We start from the raw sequence: 25780 nt of genomic DNA on the forward strand, positions 1-25780 counted from the left end.
TAGGATACGACTCGAACCAAACTTCATCACACCGATTAGCAAATGTCAATTGAGCAAGACAATGAGCCACCTCGTTCGACAACAAAACTGGAATTTGAACAACATAGGGTCCAAAAGCTTCCTTTAAGATCCTGTGACAACACACCTAACTCTAAAAGATCCTCGTGCTTGTATGCAAGAAGCTGAAAACCATGAGAAGAGCTTGTTTCTAAAACAAGTAGGAAAAATCTCAAATCAACATCCAAATGGAAATCTTCAACCACCGCCACAACCTCTAATATATGTTTTTTAGTTGGGTTTGAGTGTATTGGCGTTAAATTAGTAAGTGTGTTTTTAGGATTGAAATTATAGTTTGTTTACATCAATAATATGTGAGGATGACAATTCGAACATTCTAATTACTTAGTTGATGATATATGTCTTAATCAGTTGAGTTATATATATGCATCCAAATTGACAAGAATTGACTTTTTTTAGAATTAAGTGTGTGTTTGACTGCCTTTTAAAATATTAGGTTGAAAGTTAGTTAAATATCTCCTTAAAAGCCTTTTATCATATTGTAGAATTTTTCAAACACCTATGAAAAAAGGAAATATTAGAAAGTATTTTCAATTTGTTATATATAAAAAGAATCTTTTACTACAAAATTAATTAACCTAGCATTGCCTTTTTTTTTCCTCCAAAGAAGCACTTTTACATCGGCCATAAGCAATTTTAATGGTAATTTCATGATGTCTATGATTTTTGTTTAGATTTATTACATAACAAAAAAAAAAAAAAAAAAAATAACGCATAAAAAGAAAAGCACTATTATCTTGAGCTAATTTTATATAATTTATTGGTTTGATCTATAAGCAATCTAATTTAATTTACTATTAATTATACCATCTGTTCAAGTCGAAGCATTTCCATTAGATAAAATTGAAAGATTAAACTCAAACTAAACATATTATACAAAATAGAAAATTAGGTAAAAGAAAATTACATGATAGTTATTTAAAGGGAAAAAATTGATGGAAAATAAAAAGGAAAGGGGAAAAAAGGTGCACATAAAGTAAATATAAATGTAAAGAAAAATAAAAATAAAAAAAGGAAATTTGTATCAAATAATACAAAAAGGAAAAATAACTTATCCTATATTCCATGTTTGGAATATTTGCAATTTTAACAAATTTTGACCCGTCAAGGTTTTTGTTTTTTGAAAATTCCAAAATTGACCACTCTTTCCCTTTATCATATACCTCTCTTTCCGTTTATCATATTTCCTTTTTCGAAGAAGCTTTAGGCATTCGTTTTAGAGGAGGAAGAAAAACGAAATCTAAATTTGAAGCTATCCAATTCAATCTCTTGGATTCAATTCGTGTGTTCGTTTTTGTCATCTCTTTCCCTTTATCATATTTCCTTTTTCAGAGGGAGGCACGTATTCGTTTCAAGGAGGAAGTTAAGCTTATTCGTTTCAGAGGGAGGAAGAGGAACAAAATTCAAATTTAAAGCTCTCCGATTCAATCTCTTGGATTTTGATGAAGTTAGAAGAAAAAACATCCAGATTTATTGTCTTGTTTCCGACTTATTATATGATCTATCAATGATAACTTCTATCACTGATAGCTTCCATCACTGATAACATGAAAATGATTGAAGCTATTGGTGATAGACTCCAACCAGTGATAGAAGTTATCTGTAACGACCCGCCCCCCTAGGACTCAAACTAGGCCATTACTAAACACATGCATGCATCGAACTTAAAATGACATCTTTTTTATAGTAAAATAAATGCTAAATAAATAAAGTAGCTTAAAATATTTTCATTAAATCCAAATAATAAATTCAAATGATAGGATACCCAAAAGTCATAAACGTAAATAAATAAGTCTGAAAACAAATCTCAACAGTAAGTTCCAAATACCAAAACTGAAAGTTGAAAAACATGAAAAGAAATATAAATATCATGAGTAGAAGCATAAAACTGATCCCAGTGGCTCGATCACGGATTTCGCTTGTCAATCGTTGGTGCATTTCTACCCTTACCTAAAACAACAATATGAGAAAGAATGAGTATAAAATACTCAGTAAGTAACCCCACTAACGAGGTCAGGCTAGGCATCTATGTCCTCTAAAGACCTACCTCTAGTAGAACATTAAACTTCTCTAGCCCTCATGGGACACATACATACATGAATAACTGAATTTCATCATATTGTAGTTAAGTATACCCACTACCTCTAGTAAGTCCCGTAGGATCCACAATCTCTAGTGAATCCTAAAAGAGACACCACCTCTAGTGAATCCCAAAGGAAACACAACCTCTGGTGAATCCCCAAAGGAAAGCACCACCTTTATGAAGGAACTTTTATCAGGGTACCTATGAGCGGAAGCAAGATTGTTCTAAATTCATTGTGACAGAAATACCGCATTAACAAACAAACATACAAGTTATGCATTTAACAACAAATTACGACAAGCTTTTCAAACTTAAATAACAAAGGACTGAGAGACATACCTCTTGAAGAGCTTTTCTTCTTTGATCTCTCGCTCTCATCAATCTCAGCAACTCTTGCTGTCGTTGTGCACGCCAAGGCTATCGTCCACCAAATCATGTTGTCGCTCACCTCCGAACCGTCTTCTACATGAACAGGCAGCAAGGAGGACACAACCACTCAGTAACCTCGATATTCTCGAAGTGAGAATCAAGGAGGTGTGGGCTTTGTTGGATTTGGTAGAGGGGAGAAGGAAACAACGATAATTTACAACGACCAAGCAAGTGGGAGAGGTTTTATGTGTATCATGTAGATGAGTGCTTGATCGTTTAGCAAAGGGTGCACGATCGTTTAGTAAAACGGGGCTGGTCATTTAGATGGTCGTTTAGGTAAATCGCTCGGGCACGCAATCGTTTAGGATAGACTATACGACCGTTTAGGAAAGCTACACGTGTACACAATTGTTTAGGACAACTTGAGCTATCGTATATGCTCTTGTTTACTAGACGATGGGTAGTGTACTAATCCTTTAGTTACGAAAAATGATTGCAACCTCCCACTATCTCATTCGGTTATGGAGAAAAACCACGTACGATTATCTCATAATTGTTTAATTTAAATAAATATAATCATATTATATTTATAACCTATAGTTTAATATCACATCATATGCAACATATAAACCATAGTCATTTTCTCCTCCACTAGATATAAATCATATTTATATCCTTTTCTTCCAATTAATGTATCTCATACATCATGTCAACTATATCATATATAATTGACCAGTTTAATTATATCATGTATAATCAAACTCCTTCTTGTCAATTTGAACACTTCAAACTGATCCAAAAATTGATTCTCAACTTGAATCCATTGAGCTACCAAGGAGACCTTATGGACCTGTGGCTTGAAGCTCCAATGGTACGTGAATAGTTGACTAAACTCTTTAGCCACGAGATCCACCATTCGTTAACTACCAGACATTCCACTAAAGACCGATAACTGCACTCTTCTCGCCACAGATATATTTCTGTGTCCATTGGATATAACCAATCAACAATTCGATAACCCTTCACAGATGCTCGTAAGTACAGCTGAGCCAATTTACCGTTTTTCCCATGTAGTTACATCTAACTCCTTATGTATCACTAATCCCTCTAATGAACAATACAACATAGTCCTACTATGTGTGGACATCTCTCGGGCAATGAGAATGTGTGTGTGGCGCCACATCGTTCAAGCCTCAGAATTAGCCCTTAAGGGAGCAATCTATCTACTTACCCCTACGTCGGGGAAGGAGTGAATTCCATTTTGTGTAGTTGAGTTCCCAGCTCCAAATCAGACGAATTCCCAAAGTGGTAGGTTTGAGTCGACAATCTGGCCACTCGCACCCATGCAAATCAAAGAACCACCCTCAAAGGCAGGAGTTCCCAACTCACTCAGGAATGAGATCATGTTACCTATGGTCATCCTAGTGAAGTGAAGTCTTTGTCATGAACGACGTTATATAACGAGACTATAACACTTCGTGGTCCGGTCTTATACAAACTCCTTTGTATAGGACGCCCTTACTCACATGTTGGTGCGCGGAAATTGGAAGTCAATTTTTACTCACAACCAAAATCCCATGGACGCATTATGCGATGCATGTTCCCAAGATATGCGTTGATAGTCATGCGTCGATGGTCATGTGTTGGAATGAAAATTGCGTTAACGAATGTATGCGATGACCATGCGTCATGCCACAAGTTTCCTTGCGTTCACGCCAAGTATAACATGAACGCAAGTTTCTCGGGTAATCCGAGGTCGAACACAAGGACTTGTAACTATATATTTGCGGTGATGTGCATGCGGCGGTACAAATAAAAGAATGAAGGGGATGTTGCTATGTTAATCCTACTCCTATCTATCAGACAACGCAACGAGAATATGCATGAAAGGTAGAGATGCGACAACCTTGACATGAAAATAAATGTGAGGGAAAATAAATAAAATGTAGAGATGTTTTCATTGCAAAACTTAAGAGTGATCGCAAAGACAACCCTAGTCAACGCAATCCATGCAATCATGCTACAACCATACACGACAAGTCATTTCCCAATAGAAATGCGGTGCTTCTAATTCTAGGACGCATGTGTTGAACGCAAAGTGTCCATAGAACTTATTCCTAAGTCTCTACTCTTGTCCTATGCGATGATGCAAAATGCATGAAAGCAAGGTGACCACATTCAATCGTATCCTATCTTTAGGATGCATGCGATGCGTTAATAACAAATAGTGCTCATTCCTAAGCGCCTATCTCTTATATTATGAGTTCTAATCTGGCTCTCCCAAGCCTAGATTTTATCCTTAGACTACCCTCCCGAGTATTCTTAATGGACAAATGAAGCACACATAATACAAGACATTCACATAAACTTCGCTGACCTAAGATTGTTACTATCCCTAGTGAACAATGTATACCTTGCTTAATGCGTCCAACCACTTACCCTCTCGGGTAGTTGATTGTTGTTGACTTCACTCATAGACAAGCAATGCGTTAGCCCATAGACAGGCGTTGCAGTAGCTTCACACTAAGCAAATAAGATTACTCACATACTCGCACAACGCACATCTCTCGGTGGGTTGCTACATGATTCATATTCCTAATCCACATGACTAAGTATGCAATACCCAAGCAATCTCACTAAGTGTTGCAATGAAAGTAAAGATGCTAAGCAAGAAGATGGAGATAGAGTCGAAGGAATAGAGAAATTCATTGAAAACACATTGTATTAATTTCTTAATTCAAAATGTCATACAGTACAATATAGGAAAAGAAAGGAAAAAGAAATGACCCAGCGGATGTGCATCAAGGCTGCTAGTGGTGCCATGGATGGGTAGAGAAGCTGACTTTCTCGAGATCTAGCTCCGATCGAAGGCTCCGGTCGTCACTCGGAATGGATGAAGGAGGTGAAGAACTCTCAGCCATCTTTTCACGCAGTTTGTCTAGATCGCGAGGAAAATCCCAGGTTGAGGGATAATCTCCGAATAATTGAATTTCAGCTCATCGACCTCTATTTGTAGAGCTTGGGTCGCCGAAAACATTAATTAGACTGCTCTGAGTCTGACATTTGGCGCGTTCGTTCTTTCTGAACCTTTGCCACTAACGGCGTGGTAGGTGAAATATTAGCATCAACTTTGGATTTTCTCGAGGTAGATGCATTGATGCGTTCATTCCACCTACCTTGGATTGATCCCATTAGAATGCGTTGTCGCGTAGCCGCAATCATTTAATGGCCGCATTTGTTTAACACTGCAACTCTACATGATGACTGCAATCGCTTGACGAGCGCAAGTCCCATGCGATGGACACCTACGGCTGATTATCGCAACATCTATGCGTTGATCAATGCGTTTGCCTTACGATGGAGTGTTTCTCTGCATGCGATCATTTATGCGATGGTCCGATTTTCGCATTTGCGTTCATTTCTTGCATTGACTACAAAAAATAGAACATTGAACGCACAATTAACGAAAAGTAATGGGTTAGCCGAGATTCGCCATGTTGATCGACGCAATTTCTACCTAACAACCTTCATAATTCTAAGTAAAAGAACTAAGATGGCATGCATTTCTCCACATAAATGATCAGGATCAGACCATCTGTAGTAAGTAACAACATTTATAATTATTCTACAAAGCGGGCCGCATCCATAGCGTCACCAGGATAAGGTTTCCCTCCTATATCCATTTACTACAGACCATTTTAGTTATCACAGTTTATTGGTTTGTGGTAAAGCAATTAAAACATCAAATATTTTATAGACAATAGTGAAGAAAATATCATATATTATTACATAAAAAACGTTTGTTCAATACAATGTTTACAAATTACAGGACCCAATGAGAGTTTAAGGCATCAACCTCAACACTCTAGTGAATCCCGAAGGAAACACAACCTCTGGTGAATCCCGAAGGAAAGCACCACCTCTAGTGAATCCTGAAGGAAACACAACCTCTGGTGGATCTCGAAGGAAACCACCACCTTTAGTGAATCTCAAAGGACACACAATCTCTGGTGAATCCCGAAGGAAAGCACCACCTCTAGTGAATTCCGAAGGACACACAACCTTTAGTGGGCATCTAACTAATTAGTGAGGACACTATCACGATCTCAACATCACAAGTTGTTGGATTTTATGTCCTAAAACTCGTAGTTTGTAAATTAATAAATATATTCTGTTTTGTTTTTCGATAAAGTTGTTATTGAAATTGTAATGTTGAATCCAATAAACTAAGGTTCCGAGGCTATTTAATGTAATTTGAACTTTATGTAGTGACATAAATGTGGATCAAGTTCAAACATATAGCCAAAATAGTCTATAGTATATGAATAAGGTTGAGCGCCTTATTCTGGGGACACTATGGATACGGCCCACTTTGTAGATAGTACAAACGATGTGATCCTGAATCGTTCATATAGAGATATGTGAGTGGGAGTATCCTATGTAAAGAGTTTACATAAGACTGAACTATGAAATAGTCACTTTTTACGTTCTAAATGCCGTTTTATGTATAAAACTGACTATTTCGTTAATTGATGACCTAGGTAACTTAATCTTAATCCTGAGCTAACTATGAACTCCTGTTCACTCGAAATTATTCTTAGATCTGCATAGGTGAGGGCAGCTCAATATCGCTGGCCCAATAAGCCTCCCATTTCAGGGGTAAGATCGGGTGGATAGCTAGGAACATAGGATGCAAGACGGAATTCACTCCTACCCGTTATAGGGATAGTAGATAGGTTGTTCCCTTTAGTATTGAATCCAGGTCTTGAACAAGGAGCCCCACCCTCTCCTTGGCCCGAGAGGGATTTGGTTTATAGGTTGGACCTTAAACCAATTATTCATTAGAGGATCAGTGGAACTTAAGAAACAATATGTAGTTTTGGGGGTAAAATGGTTTTTATGACCCAGCCAAGATTACGAACAAACTGTGAAGGATTAACTTACTCATCATGGTTATATCAAATGGACACAAATATATCTATAGTGAGGGAAGTGCAACTATGGGACTTTAGTGGAATGACCCGTTAGTTAACGAATGTTGATTAGCTCCGTCTAAAGAGTTTAGCTAGCTAATCATGGATCGTTGGAGTCCATGATCTATAGGTCCATTAGGTTCCCCTACTAGCTCATATGGAATAAACTTAGAACAGTATGATAGAATAATTTGAATTGTTCGAATTAGGTAGAGAGAGAGAAACCGACAAATATATGTGATATAGTGATCGAGTTTTTTCAGCTTAGAGATACAGGTTTAATATTTAAATGTGATTTAAATATCAAGAATATGAAAATGTTCATATTCGGAAGCTCGGAAATGATGGAAATGGTCAAATACATAAAAAGTCAAAGAGTTGACTTTTGACTTTGAAAAGTCAAACTTTGACCGACCTTATATTCAAATTTGATTTGAATTTCGAGAAAGTGAATGTGGATTCATGCTCAGGAGGTCAAAATTAGTCAATATAGAAAAATCATAAAAAGTCAAAATGTTGACTTTTTTTTATCAAAGTTTGACTTTGACCAAATGACTATTTTTTGTTGGATAATTTCACTAACAAAAAGAGTGGACTAAGTGTTGACTTATAGTAGAGACATTAAGCCCACTAAGATAGTGGAATATAGGTGTTGGATTTTTATGCATTTGGTTCATGCAACGATTTTTCTATAAATTAGGCTTTCATTTTGAATGAAAAGAGTTTTTGCAATTTTGAAAATTGGTTTTCATATTTGGGCTGGAAAAATCACAATTTTGAAAAAAAGAGTAAAACCCAAACCTACCCAAATTCCATCTTATTTTCCATCTCTTTTCTCTCTCAATTTTCTTCATCCAATGGGTCCCACAACTCGGTTCTGAGTCCAGAAAATAGTAGGTCAACTCTAATGGTGGTCCGAAAGAGTTCGGGTCGAGATTCAACGAGGAAAAGTGATTTTCAGGAGCTTCAAAAGTAGTATCCTACACTTTTAATTCACTGATTTTTCCTTTATGATGCATGCTCATTTCCTTTAATTTAAGAGCAATTAGAGTGTAATTAGATCATAATTCCACTGCGTATGTCTCGTGTCTCATCACAAGTATCATAACATAGTTTTATAACATACATATACATATCATCATCATGGTTCTAGAACATGCATATAAATATCGTCATCATAGTTCTATAACATACATATACATCTCATCATCCTCAGATTCAACAAAATCTCCAAGAATAATTATATACTCAAATCATGCTAACATTCAAATATCTCTATGCGCATCTAATCTTTTAAATCCTCATGTCAGCAAGGTATACATAAACATCAAACTATTAACAAATCCTTAGTAAATCATAACTATATTGCCCGGCACAAGAGTAGTTCCAGTAGTAAGATTACTTACCTCGAATCTAAATTCCAAAATTAATCCAAGCAATTAATCTCTAACAAAGTAACTCTCGAATTAATTCCCCTAGCATAAAACACAAACACTAGAATTCAAAAAATCAAAACATACCACATTTAATCCAACGAACCCCAATTTAACTTACCAAAGTTGTGGCTCGATCCAAGATCAAAGCCAAAACCAAAAGTTTGATTGATCAACCCGAAACAATTTTTGCAATGCCACACGATCCGCTTTCGACCTTGAAACTCTTCCAACACTCAAATCTATGGTACAAACATGATAGTCATTCACAATATTAGCTAAAATCAACCGAGTATTCTAAAATCCCCAAAGAAAATTCTAAAAGATTTCTATCTTACTCAAAGACTTCGATATTCTGGCACAAACAATGGTGGCGGTGACAGAAGGAGTCCGACGGTTAGGTGGCAGATCTGACGTGATGGCATGGATCTGACGGTGAGGTGAAGCGAACCTGGGCTGGACGACGAGACGTGGCGACTGGATAGATCTGGGCAACGGCACGGAACCCACGAACAGCGAATTTGACGCGCAACTGGGTTGAACAAATGGTGCGACTGGAGGCTGCAGGTCACTGATCCGACACGACTTCGATGGCGAACTGCGAGCGGTACGGCAGAGCACGAGCGGTGACTGTGGGTTTTGGTTGGGCGAAACGGCAAGGGGCTGAGCTTCTGTAGCGGTGCAGCGGGAGTGGGCTGGGTCGGCGGCGACGGGGCGCTGAGCAGCTGGAGGCCGCGCGCGTGAGGGTTTTAACAAGGGGGGGTCACGCTTTTCACGAAGGGGGGGCTTCTTTTTGTTTTATATATATATAAAAATAATAACCTTAAAAAAAAAACATAGTAACTTCAAATAAAATAAAATATAACTTTAGTTTATATTTTATTTTATTTTATTCTTTAAAACCCCACATAATTATATATATATATATATATCTTCATTCCCTTTTCTCTCTTTTAAAAACATCCAAATTTCAAATTTAAAACAGTTCCCCCAAATAACATCTTAATAATAAAAATTGAAATCCCAAAATTCTAAAAATGTCCTCAAATATTAGAAGATATTGAAATTACATTAAGAACAAAATTTTGGGGTGTTACACCATCTAAAAGACATCAATCAATAATATACCTTTTGTAATTTGGCTTAGTTGTTTATTTTCTTATTTTAGGTACATTCACTATCTATGAAGCTGACATAAATGACCATTTTAAGTATTGTTATATGGCTATTGGAGCATCAATTGAGGGTTGGAAGCATTGTAGGCCTAATATACCGATTGATGACACGTTCTTGAAATGTTACGCTGGGACTCTTCTGACAGCTTCAACAATTGACAATAACAATAAAATTTTTCCTCTTACTTTTAGCATTGTTGGCTCTGATGCATCCTGGAGATGTTTTTTTGAGAATCTAAAGAAAAGGTTTAGTGAACGAGAAGGCTAGTCAATATTTTCGATAGGTATTTTAGCATTCCAAAAGGTGTTATGAATGTTTTTCCAAATGTTGAGTATTATGTTTGTCTACGACACCTTTTGCAAAATATGAAGTTGACTTATAAGGATTCTTTAATTGATGACATATATTATAGTTGTGCAAAAGCTTATACAATTGATAAGTTTGAGATTTATATGAAATAGATGGAATCAATATCTCTTACTATTCGGGAATATCTCAGTAAAGTTGGTTTTGAGAAGTGGGCACGTGCGCATTCTAGGAGAAGTAGGTATAATATGATGACTACTAATATTTCAGAGTGCTTGAATAATATTTTGAAAGAGCCTAGGGAGTTCCCTGTTGTATCATTACTTGATTATATTAGAGAAATACTTCAAAATTGGTTTTATGAAAAAGGTCAATCACTAGTTGGGCAGAGTCTGAGTTGCGAAAGCAACAAGTCAGTCAGGAAGCTTCAAGGTATAAATACCTTAATTATTAGAAGATATCATTAGTAACATGTTATCAGTGATAGAAGCTATCACTGATATTTTTTATTTTCACTGATAGCTTGAAAATATTTAATCAGATAGGGATAGTATCACTTACATTTTCATTTATATTTTAGTTTTCATTGACATTCCATTAGTCACCTAGTTGATTACATTTTGTTGACTAATGTATTTTTCAGGTTGATCATAGAATATAAAGTAGTTAATGGAGACAATCACTTTTTGGTAAATTTGGTCTCTAAATTGTGCAGTTGTCGTGTTTGGGATTTGGTGGAGATTCCATGTATTCATGCTTGTGCTATTATTCGTGGGCTAAATTTAGATATATATGCTTTTGTGTTGGACTATTATTTTTCCAGTACACTGTTATCAACCTATAAAGGATCAGTTTATCCTATTGAAAATCATTATGATTGGAGATTTGTTGATGTTAGTGTGAATGTATTGTCTCCAATAGTTAAAAGTCCGGCTGATTGACCATGTAAACAAAAAATATTATCAATTGGGGAAAAGAATAGGAGCTCGAAGTGTAGTCGATGTCATCGTTGTGGCCATAATTGTAGGACATGTAAATTGCCACCAATAGTTTAATGAAGAAGCTTATTTTGTAATTGATGTTTGTCATCAATTTATCAATGATAGTGAACAGCTGATGTTTTTCACCAATTTATCCATTAGATAGTTAGACAACTTGTTATTGATATTTGTCATAAATATACCAGAGACCTTGTTACTAATGTTTTGTTGTTACTAATATTTTGTCAGTGAAACAGACTTTGTTGTTAATATATCTATTCTCTAGTCAATATGATGCTTTTGTTTATGAAGTTTTCATTTTGCTTTAGCCATAAGAAAGAAAGAAATGATATAAAGCTATCTGTAATAGCTTCTGTCATTGATATCAAGCTATTGATGATAGCTTCTATCACTAATAATATGTTATCAATGATACCATCTATTACTAATCTCCATTTTTTTAAGCTATCAGTCATAACTATCTAATCTCAATTTTTCTAAGCTTTTAGAAAAGTAGGTCATGACTATTATCATAGAGCTAAGTTCATTTTTGGTGAAAAAAAGTTAATTAAAATACAGTAACCAAGATGAATCAAATTTAGAGAATTTTAAAAAATAAGGCACCTAATTCTATACTCTCCTTCCTTTACACCCAATTCTTTGGTAGCATGTGTTCTCCTTTTTTTTTTGCTATCCACTTCACTAGATTTCTCACCTCGAAGATTCATTCTTGTTCTCTTATGTCAAATATTTATTCTTGTTCGTCTCTTTGGAATCATATCACTCGTGATTGGAACAAAAGTAACTTAGATAAGCATTTTTGCAGAAAATTCATCAATGATAGATTCTATCACTGATAGCATGTCTATTACTGATACCATACTATCAGTGATAAGCTGTGTAGCTTTTAAAGTTTGAACAACCCAACAATGTTGAAGAACACTGAAGTAAATTGAAAGTTGCAACTATATCAATCACATTTTTGAAAGATTCATATTGATTCTGAAACAATTTCCAATCTAATTTCCAATGTAACTATCACTGATCTTGTAAAATTACAATCTAATTTCTAAAAGCATAACAATCACTGTCAAATAGAAGCCTATCTATTGTTTAAAAAAAAAAAACCATCATTTTCAAACAAAAGTCTATCTATTGTCAATAAACAAGTCTATCTATTGTCAAAGAAACAAGAATTAGAGTTGTAATATTTTGAGATCAAAGCTTGGAGCGTTATCCTTCCACCTTGGAGAATGCTTTGTAACTTTGCTTGGAGACACATTGGGACACACGTTTGGAGAGACATTTTTTTTTGTCTTTTGTCTTTTGTCTTTTGTCCTTTTTTTTTTTTTTTTTTTTTTTTTTTTTTTTTTTTTTTTTTTTTGCGTTCTCCAAATTTTTCTTGGTTGGTTTTGCTTGTCTTTTCAGACTCTTGTCCATAACAATCTCCTCCATATTTTCAACCACAACCTTTGGTCTATATTTTTTTGGACTTTTTTTAAGTCTCTTTTCAATAACTTGAAATCATCGAATCAAATATAACATGACATCTATATGCTATCAGTATCAGTAAAGTAAATAAAGTTTCTTATTATTTATACTATCACTGATAACAAACTATCAGTTAAAGTATGTTATCACTGATAGTTAGTTATTAGTGATTTCAGATATCACTGATAACAGGCTAATCCTATACTTAAAAACATCAATCAATCAATACTTACCTTCTTTTTGGTCATATCTTCTTTATCTACATTCTCTTCCTCTTCTTTATCTTTATCATTTTTTTCTTCTTGATGTTCCTCTTCATCTTCAGGATCTTTCTCTTCATCTTCATGATCTTTCTCTTCATCTTGCAATTGTTTTTGCTGGTCATTTTCTTGAACACCCTTTTCTTGAGCCTCCTCGTCCTTAGCAGTTTCAGCTTCAACCTGCATGCATATATCATTTATGTTATTGTACTTATTTATAGAAAGAGAAAATCACAAATTTTACCTCTAGAACTTCCAAACTTGCATCTAAAAGCTCCAAACTAGATGATGATACTTTGTTCTTCTCAAGAGATTCTTGAGATTGCTTTTCGCCATCTTCTTCTTTTTGTGGAAGTTTATCACTTATAGTTTCTTTTTGTGGCCTAATATATCAAGAATCTTCTTGTGCTTTTCATGGATGTCCTTCTTAATGTCTTCTTGTCCTCTTTTTAATTATTCATTTCCTTCTTATAATGATGCAATTTTTCTCCCAGTTGAGATTTGCTTTCCTTCTTTTTCTTTTTCCTTTTCAAAACCCATCTCCCTTGTTTCTAGCTCCGTAAAATAGCCATAATAGTTTGATTGTAATTCTTATTCAGTTGGAACCAATGAAGCAATGGTAAACTAAAAGTTTAATAAAGATGTTAGTGATACAACATGTTTATAGAAACCATCATTGATTTCAAGCTATCACTGATTGCTTCTATCTATGATCATGCTACCAATGATAGGAGATATCACAATAGTTCGAAATGAGTGATAGAAGCTATCACTGATAACTTAAAATCAGTGGTATTTTTTATGTTATAAAAAATATTTGTATCATTTGATAGTATGCTAATAATATATATAAATAAAGGAAATAAGAGTGACAAAAGACTTACACCAGTGGCTTTGAAAATATTCCTATTGATGTGTTGCCAATCATTAGGTTCTTGATATTCCCATTGAGTAAGATGGGCGTTTTTCTTAGGTTGATGTGACCTAACCTGAGATGCCAAAGATGGACGTTTTTCTTAGGAGAAACCTTTGGTCTTTTAGCTGTTGTTGCCGTACTGAACATTTCAGTGTTAAACAAGGCTTTTATGACTAACGTCCTTAGTACATATAAGTTATTTTCCATTGAACCATAACCAATCTCCATTCCATTCTTAAAAATAAACACTTTATTCTCAGAAAATGAGACGGTATAGCCTTGTTCAATGAGACAAGAAACCGAGATTAAGTTCCTCTTAATATGAGGAACTACAAAAACATTATCCAGTAACAGATAACATTTCTTGTCAATAAATAACTTCAGCCTGCTTACAACAACAACTAAAACAACCTCGCCAGTACCGACTCGAAGAGTCATCTCTCGCTATGGTAACGTTTGTCAGGAACTAAATCCTCAATAAAAGGAACTACATGATTGGTAGCATTCGAATCAAGGATCCAGGCAAAATCATCATTCTCTACCAAACACGTCTCCAAGACTAATAAATTAGATTTACTGTTTTGTCTCCTCTTTTGGAGAGTAGTGGGATCAAGGTCATTCGCCACGAAACACGTTTCACATGATTCTTTCCACTGTAAGTAATCGGTCTTTTTAAAAGATTTAAACGGAAATAGTAACGAGTTGCTGAAAAGAAAAACACATTGACCTATGTTAGGTTTTGAGCAAAACCTGTTGTAAAACAAAACAACATCCAATAAGATTTTAGCAAAACTATTATGAACCTCGTGTGACTCTAGTTTCATAATGATGCTTCAAAGGTTTAGGACAAAAGCCACCGAAGGGAGGTCAGTTATCCCTCCTCTGAATTGAGAAGTTCTCAACCAGTCATTAATACCAGAACAAATCTTGCTCCTGTAATGACTAGCCATCAATGATTTGGCCAAGAGATCATTAACTCATTTAACAATTTCCTGAAAGTGTGGCCTGCCATTTTAGGCTCTAGAGGTTCGCACCAGAAAGCCAATCAAAAGGGAAAAAAATCCAATTGGGGAAAAACCTAAAGCGACCCTATCCATTTCTGGAGTTCACCTTGATCTTGACCAATTGCACAAAACCCATCCGAAGGGGGATGCTCCCAGAGCGCCACAAGGGAGTTCGGAATGATCTCATGGTGTGAACCAATGACAGAGGCCATAGGCGTGTTGAGACACTCCCTTCACCCACTTACTATAAACACTTTCTCCGTCCACCTTGATATTGACTTATGCAAACATCATCCGAAAGGGGATGCTCCCAGGGCACCACAAGGCCAAACATGAATCTCACAGTGTGAACATATAGAGAGAAACATGAATGGAATCATAGACATATCAGATACATCTCTTCCTCCCACTGAGTATTTTATAACCTAGGGTTTAGCTTACTTAGAAAAAACACGACTAAAGATTTTAATTAAGTGACTTTTAGGTTTGCCCAAGAGTAACTTTTACCTTGGATAGTTAAACAACTTTTGATCATCATCCATTAAACACTTTAACGAAGTCTTTGATCAAATTGTTGCATGCTTATTGAAAATCTATTTAATTCACCTTTCCAGATAGGTTCCCATGTAGGGGTATTATATTTCTGTCAACTTAAGTACCCCAGCCTAGCCAGAACCTGCCTTAGACAAAAGGTCCTTTATAGATAGGTTAACAACAAAGTTAATCTTTTATTTCAACCAATTTAATTCTATTAAACCGATTTTAAAAGATTAATCTAGGTTACTAAACTCTTTAGAACCACTTGAACTTAGGTCTATCTTAATCTAATTTTAAAACTCTTTTAAAAAACTTGAGTCCTTTATAACACTTATAAACGGAAACAACCAAAATGCTAAGCTAACACATGCAAGGCATTCATTACGTTTATAAACTGCCTAAGTGTCATGCTCAATGTTCATTCATTGCTACTTCTTTTATCTAACACTTATACAAAACAACAATGAAACAAACAAAACATGCTTCCATTCACCCTTAGATTATAACACTTATGATAAAAGGATGATGCATGATAATGCTCACTGCATGCAAAATATAATTCTTATATTTCATGATGCATGCACATGCTTTCAAGTAATTTCTTCATGTTCGATTATAACATTTATAATATATAATGCATGAGTAATTGCACAACCTAAGGTGGGTTTTAAACTATATGTCAAACACTTTGGCATATAAGCACCATACATCACATGTATAATAAATCAATGTTGATGAACCGGGTAAAATTGCCTTAAAATCACAAAAATTAAAGCTAACTATTACAAAGACAAGAAGTCATCAATTCAAGCAGGCGAACCGGGTCTTGAACTGCTCGAGCAAAGCATTGTGTCTCCAACCATCGTGTATTAAATTTCCTGCGATGTTAATATTTGATATTTACTTCACATCTTGTATTTTGTTCATTTACTTGTTTTATTTGCTTTACCACAAACCAATAAACATAAAATCCCTAGTTATCTATATGTGACTCAAGCATGTATGTGGTGACATATAAGTGAATCATACCTTGAGTGATAACCAAAATGGTTTGTAGTAAATGGGTAAAGGAGGAAAACCTTATCCTGGTAACGCTACAGATGCGGCCCGCTTTGTAGAATGGTCACAAGTGTTGTGACTTGTCACAGATGGTCTGATCCTGATCATTCGTGTTGGGGACATGCGAGGGGAGCGTCCTATACAAAGAGTTTGTATAAGACCTGACCACGAAGTGTTAACGTCTCGTTATATAACACCGTTCGTGACAAAGACTTCACTTCACTAAGATGACCATAGGTAACATGACCTCAATCCTGAGTGAGTTGGGAACTCCTGCCATTGAGGGCAGTTCTTTGATTTGTATGGATGTGATTGGCCAGGTCGCTGATTCAAACCTACCATTTTGGGGATTCGTCTGATTTGGGAGCTGGGAACTCAGCTACACCAGATGGAATTCACTCCTTCCCTAAGGCAGGGGTAAGTAAATAGATAGCTCCCTTAAGGGTTGATTCCAGGACTTGAATGATGTGGCGGCACACACCTTCTCTTGGCCCGAGAGGTTTTCACACATAGTTGGACTATGTTGTATTGTTCATTAGAGGAATCAATTGTACTTAAGGATTGAGATGTAACTACAGGGGCAAAACGATAATTTGATCTAGCTGTACTTACGAGCATCTGTGAAGGGTCATTGTACTCATGATTGGTTATATCCGATGGATACAGAAATATATATGTGGTAAGAAGAGTTCAACTGTTGGTCTTTAGTTGAATGCCTGATAGTTAACGGATGGTGGATCTCGTGGCTAAAAAGTTTAGTCAGCTATTCACGTACCGTTGGAGCTTCGAGCCACAGGTCCATTAGGTCCCCTGGGTAGCTTGGATAAAGTTGAGAACCAGTATTTGGGTTAATTTGAAATGTGCAAATTCACAAGAGAAAGTTCGATTATATATGATATAATTGGCAAATGTATGAGATACATTATTTTGGCGGAAATTAAATATAAATATGATTTATATCAAGTAGAGGAGAAAATACTATAGTAGATATGTGATATCAAACTATAAGTTAAATATATAATATGATTATATTTATTAATTAATTAATTGATTAATTATATGATAATTAATCCTTTTTCTACGTTCGAACATGGGTTAGTGGACAGCATCGGTTATGGTAACCGATAAGTTAAAAATAAAAATAATTTTCATTTTGGATCGTGCAATCGATAACCCGTCATTTCGCCCAAAAGAATTGTGAAGTGCACGTTGGTGAAAGAAAATGATCGTTCGAGAGTCTATACAATAGTCGCTTCTCCGCCTACATGATCGTCCATCTCGCGCTAAACGATCGCACACTCTCGCTTACACGATCGAATAGATTCTCTAAACGATCGTATAGTGTGCTGTTTTAGCTAAACGATCGTATACCTTTTTCTAAACGACCATTCAGCAAATCCTCACTTCTACTTTACGATAGCGTTGTTTTCTCTCTCACTTGCTTATCGCCTACACGACTCGTTTTTTCCTCCGTCCTTTACCAAATTCACCAAAGCCTACCCTTTGGGTTTTCACTCTGAGAATACCCGGGGCTCATTAGTGGTGGTGTTGTCCCCATTGTGGCATTCGTGTTCGCGTTGATCGTGCTGCTGCAGTCGACGTTCCCGTCGGGCTTTGGTAGATCTGTTAGAGGGTCCGCTGCATTGGAGTTCCAAAGATTGAAGATAGTCTTCAACTGGTATGGAACTTTGTCTTCTTGTTATTTATCTTTGTTCGTAGCATGTTGTTAATTAAGTTTTGATTGCATAACTATATGTGATTAATGTATATTGTTATATTTTGGTCACGGTGAGATCGGAGTGATCCGAACGCGCTCATGGAACTCTCGGTATGAGATCCTTTAGAAAGTTCATCACGAACGACTCGATGAACTCAAACTCTTTGAATTACAGACTCGATTGCAAGTTAATTACGCCCAAAAACACAATGGCCTTTACAATTAGCACTTTTTAATTTGAGAAAGCTTTAACAAAAAAGCAATTAAACCCGAAACATTCATCAATTTCAACCACAAATACACTTAACGATTTGTAAAAAGAGTTCAAAACAAACTTGTAATTTGGAATATCATAACAACCTGGCTCTGATACCAATTGAAGAAAATCGAACACGAGGATTTCCATGAGCAGCGGAATAGATCATTTCAAATTACAATCATGTATGAACATTACAATTACAGTACACAGAAAAAATAGTTATGCATTCATTACAGAAATTATAGCATGATAACTACAAATGAACAAGGAAATTGCTACAAACATTTGTAGACTCGTCTCCACGCTCCTTGCTCACAAACACTCAAACACAGCAATCTCGAATGCTCAAACAACAAGACCGCTCTGCAGCACGAACACTGCGTATTCGTCCTCTGCGATTGCCTCGGTCACGAACACCTCAACGCACGAATGGCCTCCATAGAACCTCGACGGCGTCGAGTTGAGTATGACACTACCAAGAAGGCTACCTTGGTATTCTTCGTGTGAGAACCCAGAGAGTGGGCTCTATGTGGACTTGGTATGAGGCAGACAAAGGAGGAAATAACAATCGTGTACACGATTGGACAAGTGAGAGATGGCTAAGACCTATCGTATAGGTCAATGCCCAATCGTTTAGCAAAAGCTAAGCGATCTTCTAACGAAAGCTAATTGATCGTTTAGCTCATTGCTTAGTACTATGTCTGTTCCCTACAAACATTACACGATCGTTTACCTTTTATCAAGTTGTCGTTTAGTAAATCCGTATTTACTTGAAAAGCTCCGTGAGATATTTTTCCGAGAGAGAAATCTCAAAACAATTTTCCTTTTATCTCACGGTTACCATGAACCACCAATAACCTCCCACTCAATTGGTTATTAGAGAAAAAGATTTAATTATCCAATAATTAATATTATTATAAATATAAATGATAACCAACGTATCATACTATATTTATAACCTATAGTTTTAATATTTCATCTCATGAAACATACAAACCATAGCTCTTTTTCTATTCCATGGCACTTAATGTAAATCTCATTTACATAATCCTCCACTTGATGTATCCCATACATCATACCAATTATATCATATATAATCGAATTACCTCTTGTCAATTTGAACATTTCAAATCAACACCAAGAAACTGATCTCAATTGAATCCATTGAGCTACCAAAGGGACCTTATGGACCTGTAGTCGAAGCTCCAACGGTATGTGATAAACTGACTAAACTCTTTAGTTATGGGATCTACCATCCGTTAACTGCCAGGCACTCCACTAAAGACCGACAGTTGAACTCTTCTTACCATATATATATTACGTGTCCATCTTAACCAATCAGAAGTGTGACAACCCTTCACAGATTGCTCGTAAGTACAGCTGAGCCAATTCCCATTATGCCCTTGTAGTTACATCTAACTTCTTAATACCACTGATCCCTCTAATGAACATAAGTCATAGTCCTACTATGACTGAGTCCTCTCTTCGAAGAGAAGTTGTGGCCACTATGTTCAAGCCCCAAAATCAAACCCTTAAGGAAGCAATCTCTCTACTTATTTTCCCTGCTTTGGGAAAAGAGTGAATTTCATCTTGTGGATTGAGTTCCCAGCTCTCAGATCAGACAAGTTCCCAAAATGGTAGGTATGTTGAGTTGGCAGTCTGACCATTCTCACCCATACTAATCAAAGGACCACCCTCAAAGGCAGAAGTTCTCAAAACACTCAAGATTGAGGTCGTGTCACCTATGGTCGTTTAGGTGAGATGTAAGTCTCTAGTATCAACGTCGTTATATACAGAATCTAATCATCTCGTGGTCTAGGTCTTATACAAACTCTTTGTATAGGACACCCCCGCTCATACGTCTCCACATAATATAGAGGTTGTTCTCTTAAGTGCTGACTCTAGGTCTTGAACAAGGTGCCCCACCCTCTCAGTGGCATGAGTGGGACTCTGTTTGTTGATTGGATTACAAACAAATCGTTCATTAAGGGTTAGTGGAACTTAAGGAACAAGAGGTAATCTCGAGGGTAAAACAGTCATTTGATCCAATCGTTATTACAAACAACCTGTGAAGGGTTAACTTACTAATTATGATTATATCGATTAGACACAATATATCTACAGTGAGAAAAGTGTAACTACTGGGCTTTAGTGAAGTGACACGTTAGTTAATGAATGGGGGTTAATTTAGTATAAAGAGTTTAGCCAATTAATCTCAGATTGTTGGAGCTCATGATCTGTAGGTCCATTAGGTCCCTCTACTAGCTCACAAACGGAATTAGCCTTAGAATAGCGTGATAAGTTGGTTTTTGAAATGTTCAAATTTGAATTAAGGGAATTAGTAATTATATGTGATATAATTATACGTTTAATTTTGGAATTAAACATAATTGAAGAATCGATTAATATATAAATATGATTTAAATATTAATTTTATGAATAGGGATTCATGGTAATGGAATTGGTGACAAATTAATTCAATATTTGATATTTATTAATTATTAATTTTATAAGAAAAATTGATTATTGAATTAATTTTTGTAAAATTAATAAAATTTTAATTTTAATTAAAGAATTAAAATTGAAAAAAAAATTGATTTTGAAAATCAATTTTCAAATCAAAAGGGAAATTGAAAATTAAGAAAAATTCCAACGTGGGATTTTCCCACTTTCAAGCAAGAAGGTTAGTCAACTTCTTACACATAATTGCACCACCAAATTCAAGGAGTAGCTGAAATCACTTCAAGTGATTAGTTTACATGAGAGTCATATAATAAAACCACTCTTGATTGAGTGGAAAAGGACATGCAATTGTTGAATTGTTAAGTTTTTGAAGGTTGAAGAAGTTGTTCATCAACAAGCTGAAAAACCAGAAAAGCTCTCCTTCAATTTCCCTACGTTCAAGCTTGTTTTGAGTCCCACAACTCAATCTAAGGCTCCTAGAGAATAGTAGGAAAGTTCTAGTTGTGATCCACGGCCAGAATTGGAGAAGATTGCTGTCGTATTTTGTTGAAGAAGAAGATCTTCAAAGGTATGTAATGAAACCCTCTTGATACCCCATGAACATGCTTGATTTGATATCAAAATTGAGGAATTAGAATGCTTAATGATCATGTTTTCTTTCGTTGCATATTTATGTAAACCAATAATTATAACATTTATAAATTATCTAAGGTAATGTCATGCTTCATGCAAATTCATTTCATTACTAACATATATAACATTTATATAAATAGTTAATGAAACAAACTATAGCACACATCCATACATACATTAAACTATATATTATCAATTAAAATATAAAGGAAAATTGCATTGTATGACAAATACATTTTAAGAAACCAAAGCCATGACTTAACTTTTTTGTAATTACAAGTGTGACAATTACATAGCAATCATATAGAAATTAGATAACAATAACATAGAAATTAGATAACAATTAAATTTTCATACGAATTTTTTTTGACATGTTTGCAAAAAAGAAAAACCTAGGGACACGTGCCCAATTTTCATTTTTTTTTATTATTAAAGTTGCAATTTCGCCTAATATAAATGATGCATGGATATGCTATTAATGCATGCATGCATATATTATAACATTTATACTATATGATGCATGAGCATACTATAAAATTAAATTGTGCATCTAAAATTATAACATTTATAATATGATGCATGAAATTAAATGCATAACCTATGGTGAGATTTTATACTATATGACATACATTATGACATATAATAATAAAATGAAATCATACAACACATGTATAATATAAAAGCAATTAATGGACCGGGATTGGACATCTAAAAGGAAAAATAAATCTAACTATTACAAAATAATATCCATCCGGTTCGAAATAGGTGAACCGGGCCTTGAATCGCTCAAACCAGAATAGAAATCGGTCCAGAGGAACTGAAAACCCCCGAACCAGAGAACCCACGAACCAAACCGGACCAGAAGACCACGAACCGCCCGCGAACCAAAGCTGAATTGCGTGAAAACTCTGTCTCGAAGTTTCGTGACGTCGTGCCCTAGCATTGCGAGGCTACGAAGTTTTCCTTCGTTCGCCGCATCGTAGCATCGCGACGCTATTATATAGTCGCCCATTGTATAGTTTCAAACTACTTCGAAACTCTTTCGATTTTCGCCTCGAAAACTCCAGAAAATGGCCAGGAACATCATGAACGACTCAACATACAAAAATTACGACTCTATCACAATTAATGCCCTAAAACATGGGCCCGTGGCAAACCAATTTTGTAAATAAAGCGATGAATCTATATGCTCAATTCCTGAAAATATCCATTAATTCATACCACATTCAACAAAGAATTCATCACATGAATTATACAAAATGATTAACCCACCATCATTGTAAACAGTATTCTTTAATTTTTTGGAAATAATTGGGCATAAACCTAGCTTTGATACCCAATTGAAGGATCCCTGTGAAGGGTCCAAAGCAGAAGCGGATTGTCTCAATTCCCAAAATTTCATATAATATTAAATTTTACAGTAAACATATATTATGCATCTAAATTTACAACATGCATACAAGAAATAATAGAGAATAAATAAAATAGGAATTCAAAACCCTTACCTTGAAGGACAGTCTTTAATGGATTCTCTCGATCCAGTAAACACCAACAAATGGCTACCTCAGTATTCTCTGGATGAGAATTCAGGGGGAGTGGGGCTTTGGCTATTTTTGTTGAAAAGGGAATCGAGAGAGATGAAAGGAGAAGGAAAAAGATTGTGATCTCTCTATGAGATTTTTCAGAATAAAACTACCTCCCCACTTACGTGATTAAAGAGAGAGAGGGGGGGGGGGGGTTACAAACTCCTCGTTAATTATTTCAAAAATAATAAATTAAATTTAAATTAAATTAAAAAACTTTTAATTTTAATAAATAATTTAACATATATATATTTATATGATAAACACTTTATCATATAATATATATATTAAACTATATGTTATATCAATTATAACATATAACCTATAGTTTATATATTATATCAAATACAATATAACCTATAGTTTTTTTCTTTCTCTCACCAATGACATTGAATATAAACCACATTTACATTAAATTTAACAATATGAATTCAATTCATATAATTAATATTTGAATCATATTAAAAAATTTATGTCCTCTCATTAATATTATAATGTATCAAATACATTAGAGTAATTATATCATATATAATTAATTCATTTTATTAATTTGAACAATTCAAATTAATCCAAAAACTGATTCTCATTAAATCTCGTTGAGCTACTGAATGACTTCATGGACCTGTAGCTTGAAGCTCCAGTGATACGTGAATAATTAATTAAATTTTTAATTAAATTATTCACCATCCGTTAACTGTCGGGCACTCTTCGCTCTAATAATTAATTAAACTTTTTAATTAAATAATTAATTATTCACGAAATTTTTATCTACTAAAGACTGACAGCTGCACTCTTCACACTACAGAAATATTTCTGTGTCCATTGGATATAACCAATCAACAATACAATGGCCCTTCACAAATTGCTCGTAAGTACAGTTGGGCCAAAATTAACGTTTTTCCCTGTAGTTACATCTAACTCCTTAAGTACCACTGATCCCTCTAATGAACAATAAATCTAGTCTAACTATGATCAAACCCATCTTGGGCCAGGAGAAGGTGTGGTGCCATATTGTTCAAGTCTCGGAATCAGCCCTTAATGTAGCAATTTATCTACTTACCCCAACGTAGGGAAGGAGTGAATTTCCTCTTGTGTAGCTGTGTTCCCAGCTTCTCAATCAAACGAATCCCCAAATGGTAGGCTTGTTGAGTCGGCGATCTGACCACTCTCACTCATACAAATCAAAGGGTTGTCTTCATAGTTAGGAGTTCACAACTCACACAAGATTCATGTCATGTTACCTATGGTCATCCTGGTGAAATGTAAGTGACTATTATGAACGACGTTATATAATGAGACTAAACATTTCGTGGCCCAGTCTTATACAAACTTCTTTGTATAGAATATCCCCGCTTACATGTCTCCACATAAATGATCAAGATCAAATCATTTGTAACATTTTACAACAATCGTAACTTCTACAAAGCGGGCCATACTCGTAGTGTCAACGGAATAAGGTATCCAACCTTATCCATTTACTACAAACCATTTAGATTATCACTTAAACATGACCCACTTGTATATCTTTACATGCATGTTTAAGCTACAAGATAACATTGGATGTTAATTGGTTTGTGGTTAATGCAACTAATTTTGAAATAAAACTTCACATATTTTATTACATAAATAAAATATTTGTACAATACAATTACAAACTATAAGACCCTATGAGATTTAGGGCATCAATCCTAACAATCTCCCATTTGACGTAAAGCTAGTGAATGTGTACAATGTAAAAGTCAAACTAAAATACAAAGTACACAAAACAATAAACTAGGGCATAACACGCGCCCAGTACAAATCTCTCACTTGCTCTTGTCTAAACATGACATGTCCCATATACCTATACTCTGCAGGTAACTCCCAAACACCTTAGCCGTGAGGGCCTTTATAAATGGATCAGCAACGTTGTGCTTCGAAACTATCTGTGTGACGATCATGTCCCCTCGATGCACAATTTCTCGAATGAGATGATATTTTCACTCTATGTGTTTCTTATGCGTATGACTCCTAGGCTCTCGAGAATTAGCCACAACACTACTATTATCACAATAAAGTATGATAGGCTTTGACATGTTTGGAAGACTTCTAAATCAGTCAATAGTTACCATAGCCAAATAGCTTCTTTAGCAGCTTCACAAGCCGCTACATACTCAGCTTCCATAGTGGAGTTAGCAATGCACCCTTGCTTGGGACTCCTCCAAACTATTGTCCCTCCGTTAAGAGTGAACACTAATCCTGATGTGAGTTTCCTAGAATCCTTATCAGTCTGAAAATCAGAGTTTGTGTATCCTGTAAGGATTAGATCCTTAGAACCATACATGACCATGTAGTCACTTGTTCTTTGTAGATACTTAAAGATATTCTTAACTGCAGTCCAATGATCATATCCTGGATTAGACTACTTAAAGTAAAGTTTGAAAAAAAATTAAAAATATGAAAACCAACTGAACATTTTAT

At 35.3% G+C, this 25780-nt stretch overlaps 1 long non-coding RNA gene across 10 annotated transcripts; it reads right to left on the reverse strand.

Annotated features, from left to right (window-relative positions):
- Positions 1-1038: 1038 nt before the first annotated feature.
- Positions 1039-9729, reverse strand: LOC120087702. Of its 10 annotated transcripts, none has more exons than XR_005484656.1 (5): positions 9275-9729; positions 8910-9178; positions 2501-2623; positions 2221-2362; positions 1039-2028 (listed from the first exon to the last, which is right to left on the reverse strand). It is a non-coding gene; the product is annotated as an uncharacterized LOC120087702 (long non-coding RNA). The 10 variants fall into 10 exon arrangements; XR_005484657.1 differs by having other exon boundaries at positions 2218-2362; XR_005484655.1 differs by lacking the exon at positions 2221-2362 and having other exon boundaries at positions 2501-2620; positions 9275-9728.
- Between the last annotated feature and the right edge of the window lie 16051 nt (positions 9730-25780).

The sequence above is a fragment of the Benincasa hispida genome, chromosome 10 (genome assembly GCF_009727055.1).
Source record: "Benincasa hispida cultivar B227 chromosome 10, ASM972705v1, whole genome shotgun sequence".
Lineage (NCBI taxonomy): Eukaryota > Viridiplantae > Streptophyta > Magnoliopsida > Cucurbitales > Cucurbitaceae > Benincasa > Benincasa hispida.